We start from the raw sequence: 6,000 nt of genomic DNA, 5'->3' as shown, positions 1-6,000 counted from the left end.
TCCATGTCTTGGCTATTTTAAGCAGTGCTGCAGTGAACATTGGGGTGCATGTATCCTTTTGAACCACATTTTTCTGTGGGTATATGCCCAGGGATTGTAGGATCATATGGTTCATTAGCTCTATTTTTAGTTTTTTAAGGAACCTCAATATTGTTCTCCTTAGTGGCTGTACCAATTTACCTCTTCACTTACAGTGTAGGAGGGTTATTTTCTCTCCACACCCTCTCCAGCATTTACTGATAGTGGATTTTTTGATGGCAGCCACTTTGACTGGTATGAGGTGATATCATATTGTAATTTTGATTTCATTTCTTTAATAAGTAGTGATGTTTAGCACTTTTTAATGTGCCTTTTGGTCATCTGTATGTCTTCTTTGGAGAGATGTCTATTTAGGGCTTCTGCTCATATTTTGATTGAGTTGTTTGTTTTGATGGTGTTAAGCCTGATGAGCTATTTGTAAATTTTGGAGAATAATCCCTTGTTGCTCACATCATTTGCAAATATTTTCTCCCAATCTGTAGGTTGTCTTTTTGTTCTGTTTATTGTTTCCTTTGATATGCAAAACCTTTTAAGTTTAAGTAGGTCCCATTTGTTTATTTTTGTTTTTATGTTCATTAGTCTGGAGACAAATTGAAAAAGATATTGCTGAGATTTGTCAGAGAGTGTTTTCCTCTAGGAATTTTTTAGTGACCAGTCTCATAGTTAGGTCTTCAATCCATTTTGAGCTTATTTTTGTGTGTGGTGTTAAAGAATGATCCAATTTCATTTTTTTTACATGTGGCTGTCTAGTTTTCCCAACAGCATTTATTGAAGAGTTTGTCTAATGTTGTGTAGTCTTGCCTCCTTTGTCATAGATTAAATGACCATAGGTGCATGAGCTTATTTCTAGGCTTTCTATCCTGTTCCATTGATCTCCGTTTCCACTTTTTTTTGTGCCAGTACCATATTGTTTTGATGACTGTACCTTTGTAGTATAGTCTGAAGTCAGGGAGCCTGATTCCTGTAGCTCCATTTTTCTTTCTCAAGATTGCTTTGGCTATTCAGAGTCTTTTGTGTCTCCATACAAATTTTAAGGTTTTTTGTTCTAGCTCTGTGAAAAATTCTATTGGTAATTTGATAGGGACTGCATTGAATCTGTAGACTGCCTTGGGTAGTATAGTCATTGTGACAATATTGATTCTTCTAATCCACAAACATGGTATATCTTTTCATCTGTTTTTATTTTCTTTGATTTCTTTCACCAGCATCTGATAGTTTTTGGAGTACAGGTCTTTTGTCTCTTTAGGTGGGTTTATTGCTAGGTATTTTATTCTTTTTGAAGCAATGGTAAATGGAATTGTTTATTGAATATCTCTTTCTGATCTTTTGTTTTTAGCGTACATAAAATGCAACAGATTTTTGTGTATTAATTTTGTAACCTGAAACTTTACCAAGTTCATTGATGAGCTCTAGTAGTTTTCTAGTATTGTCTTTAGGATCTTCTGCTGTGTATGGTATCATATCACCTGCAAACAGTGACAGTTTAACTTCTTTTCTAATTTGGATTCCTTTTATTTCCAGTTACTTATGGTGGAAGCATAGGTTGTTTATTTTATATCTTTCATTTTTTCTAATAAAAAATAAAATATTTTTATTAAATATTCATTTAAAATTGACTTTGCCTCCAAAGCACTAGTTAGTTACAGCCCATACATTTTGAGATGATTTATTACATTATCATTCAGGTCAAAATATTTTTTAACTTCCTTGATTTCCTTGTTTTTACATGAGTTATATAGAAGTGTATTGTTTAATTTTCAAATATTTGTGGATTTCTCAGGTTTCCATTTTGGTTGGAGAACATCCTTTGAATAATTTTGAATCCTGTAAATTTACTGAGACTTTTTAAGAGCCTACCATCTTATTTATTTTGGAGAATGATGCATGTTTCTTTGGAAAGATGTAGATTCTCCTAAATTTGTATGGGGTGTTTTACTGATATCAGTTAGGTCAAGTTGGGTTTCTCTGGTGGTTCAGTAAAGAATCCATGTGCAATGCAGGAGACCTGGCTTCAATCTCTCGGTCAGGAAGATCTTCTGGAGAAGGAAATGGGAGCCCACTCCGGTATTCTTGTCTTGGAAATCCCATGGACAGAAGAGTCTGGTGGGCTACAGTCCATGGAGTCACAAGAGTCAGACACAACTTATCGACTAAACAATCACCACCACCAGATCAAGTTGGATGATAGCATTGATTCTTCTATATGCTTGCTATTAATCACTATTTTGTCTAATGTACTATTTTTGAGAATGGGTTGAAGTAGCCAACATTATTGTTGAATTGTCTATTTCTTCCTTCAGTTGTCAGGTTTATTTTGGGTTCTATTGTTAGGTATGTGTATGTCTCCAATTGTTGTATCTTCCTGATAAATTGATTCTTTTATTATTATAAAATTTCCAACTTTTTCTTAGCAATGTTTTTATCCTAAAATCTAATTTGTCTAATCTTAGTATTAGACAGACTCCAGCTGTCTTTTAGTTACTGTTTGTACAGTATATATTTTCCATGCTTTTACTTTCAGTATACTTGAGCCTTTAAAGTTTGTCTTTGTTGACAGTGAAGAGTTGGATCTTGTTTTTCATTCAGTATAACAATCTCTGAATTTTCATTGGAGTGTATAATCCACCCACAGTCAATATTGTTATCAATATGGTTGGATTTATAGCCACCATTTTGCTATTGGTTTTCTGAATTACTCATTTTTTGTTGCTCTCTTCTTTCTTTACTATATTCTTTTGTGTTAAATAGGTATTTTCTGAATACTATTTAATTCCTTTGTTAGTTTTTGCTTTTTTTTTTTAAAGATACATTCTTGGTGGTTGATTTATGCTTTGCTTCTTAATTTATCACAACCAACATCAGATTCTTCCTTAATTCCAATAAATATAGAATCTTTGCACTGACATTTGTGCTATTATTTTCATAGGTGTTACATCTATATATTTGTGCTATTATTTTCATAGGTATTACATCTATATATTGCAAACTCAACAATACAGTGTGTAATTATTGCTTTATATGTCTTGTAAAGAAATTAGGAAAAGAAAGGAGAAAAAATATAGCTTTTTTTCAAACTAGAAATTTACCATTTCAAGTACTTTATTTCTTCCTGTGGATTTGAGTTACCATCTATTTTATTTCATTCTTCCAATATAGTTCCATTTCTCTACCATCTATTGTGCTATTGTTATTATATGTATTACTTATTAATACATTATATGATTTATGCATTAAAGTATAGTTGAGATACAATATTGTGTTAGTTTCAGGTGTACAACAGAGTGATTCAACTTTTATATATATTACGAATTGATCACCATGAGAAGTCTGCTAACCATCTGTCACCATACAAAGTTATTGCAATATTATTGATTGTACTCCCTACTTTGTACGTTATATCCCTATTACACTTATTTTATAATTGCAAGTTTGTACATCTTGATCCCCTTCACCTATTCACTCAACCTCCCACTCCTCCCCTTTGATGACTATGTTTGTTCACTGTTTCTATGAAACTGTTTCTGCTTTATTTTGTTCTTTAGATTCACATATAAGTGAAATCAGAAACAAATTTTATTTTCTTGGGCTCCAAAATCACTGAATGGTGACTGCAGCTATGAAATTAAAAGATGCTTGCTCCTTGGAAGGAAAGCTATAACAAACCTAGACAGCATACTAAAAAGCAAAGACATTACTTTGCTGACAAAGGTCTGTACAGTCAAAGCTAATGTTTTTCCAGTAGTCATGTATACAGATGTGAGAGTTAGACCATAAAGAAGGCTGAGTGCCAAAGAATTGATATTTTCAAAATGTGGTGCTGGAGAAGAGTCCCTTGGACTGCAAGAAGATCAAACCTGTCAATCCTAAAGGAAATCAACCCTGAATATTCATTGGAAGGACTCATGTTGAAGCTGAAGCCCCAATAACTTGGCCACCTGATGTGAAGAGCCAACTCATTGGAAAAGACCCTGATGCTGGGAAAGATTGTGGGAAAGAGGATAAGAAGGTAGTGACAGAGGATGAGATAGTTGGATAGCATCACCATCCTCAAAGGACTCAATGGACATGAGTTTGAGCAAACTCTGGGAGATGGTGAAGGACAGAGAAGTCTGGAATACTGCAGTCTATTGGGTCACAAAGAGTCGTACATGACATAGTGACTGAACAACAAAAACAGTAAGTATAATAATATAGTATTTGTTTTTCTATCTGACTTATTTCACTTAGCATAACACCTTCTAAGTCCATCTCTGTTATCGTAAATGACAAGATTGGCTGAGTAATATTCCATTATTCCATTGTGGGTATGTATATAAAACATCTTTAATATTCCATTGTGGGCATACATAAATGTTATATATGTATATAAATATACATAATATAAACATAAACATACATAAATGTTATATATATATATAATTATTCCATTATTCCAATATTCCATTATTCCATTGTGGGTATGTATATAAAACATCTTTAATATTTCATTGTGGACATACATAAATGTTATATATATATATATATATATATATATATACACACACACACACACAATATCTTCTTTATCCATTTATCTATTATGGATATTCAAGTTGCTTTTGTACCTCGGTTATTGTAAATAATGCTGTAATGAATGTAGGGGTACATATGTCTTTTCAAATAAGTGTTTTCATTTTCTTTCAGATAAATACCCAGAAGTAGAATTTCTGGATCCGAAATCAACGCTAAATATTTGCTGGAAGGACTGATGCTGAAATTGAAGCGCCAGCACTTTGGCCTCCTGATACAAAGAGCCGACTCATTAGAAAAGACCCTGATGCTGGGAAAAATTTAAGGCAGGAGGATAAGGGGATAACAGAGGACAAGATGGCTGGATGGCATCACTGAATCAATGGACGTGAGTTTTAGCAAGCTCCAGGAAATGATGAAGGACAGGGAAGACTGGTATGCTGCAGTCCAGGGGGTTGCAAAGAATTGGACACGACTGAGTGACTGAACAGCAACAACAATGGTAGTTCTACTTTTAACTTTTTGAAGAATCTTCATACTGTTTTCAATGGTGGTGAAATCAATTTGCACTCCCACCGATAGTGCACAAGAGTTCCCTTTTTTCTAGATTGTTGCCAGCACTTGGGTTTTGTTATCTTTTTAATAATTGCCATTCTGACAGGTGTAAGGTGATCTTATTGTGGCTTTGATTTGCATTCCCCTCATGCTCAGTGATGCTGAGCATTTTTTCATTTGTCTCTTGGCCATCTGGATGTCTCCTTTAGAAAACTGTTCAGATATTCTGACCATTTTTTAACTAGATTTTTAAAAATACTAAATTGTATGAGCTCTTTATATATTTTGGATATTAACCTCTTATTGGATATATCATTGAGAAATTTCTTCTTCATTGAGTAGGTTGCCTTTACCTTTTATTGATTGCTTTATTAATATCTGCTGTGCTGAAGTGTTTTAATGTAGTCCCATTTTAAAAAAAATTTGTTTTTGTTTCCCTTGTCTGAGTAGACGTATCTGAAGAAACATTGCTAAGACTCATATCAAAGAGCATACTGCCTGTGTTTTCTTCTAGGAGTTTTATGGTTTCAGATCTGCATTTAAGTCTTTTATCCATTTTTATTTTTATATGTGGTATAAGAAAGGGATCATGTTTCTTTTGCATGTAGTTTTCCAGTGTTCCCAACACTATTTTTTAAAAAGACTGTCTTTTCTCCATTGTATATACTTGGCTCCTTGGTTGTAAATTAACTGACCACATAAGCATGGTTTTATTTCTGGGCTGTCTATTCTTTTCCATTTATGTATATGTTTTTGTGCCAGTACCATACACTTTTTTTTTTTCTTTTTTTCCACGTGGCTTCTGGGACTTCAGTTCCCTAACCAGGGACTGAAGCCAGCATACATTTTGACTACTGTAGCTTTGTGGTATAGTTTGAAGTCGGGGAGCATGATGCT

The sequence above is a fragment of the Bos indicus genome, chromosome 5, assembly GCF_029378745.1.
Source record: "Bos indicus isolate NIAB-ARS_2022 breed Sahiwal x Tharparkar chromosome 5, NIAB-ARS_B.indTharparkar_mat_pri_1.0, whole genome shotgun sequence".
NCBI classification, from domain to species: domain Eukaryota; kingdom Metazoa; phylum Chordata; class Mammalia; order Artiodactyla; family Bovidae; genus Bos; species Bos indicus.
This window is presented reverse-complemented; position numbering follows the sequence as displayed.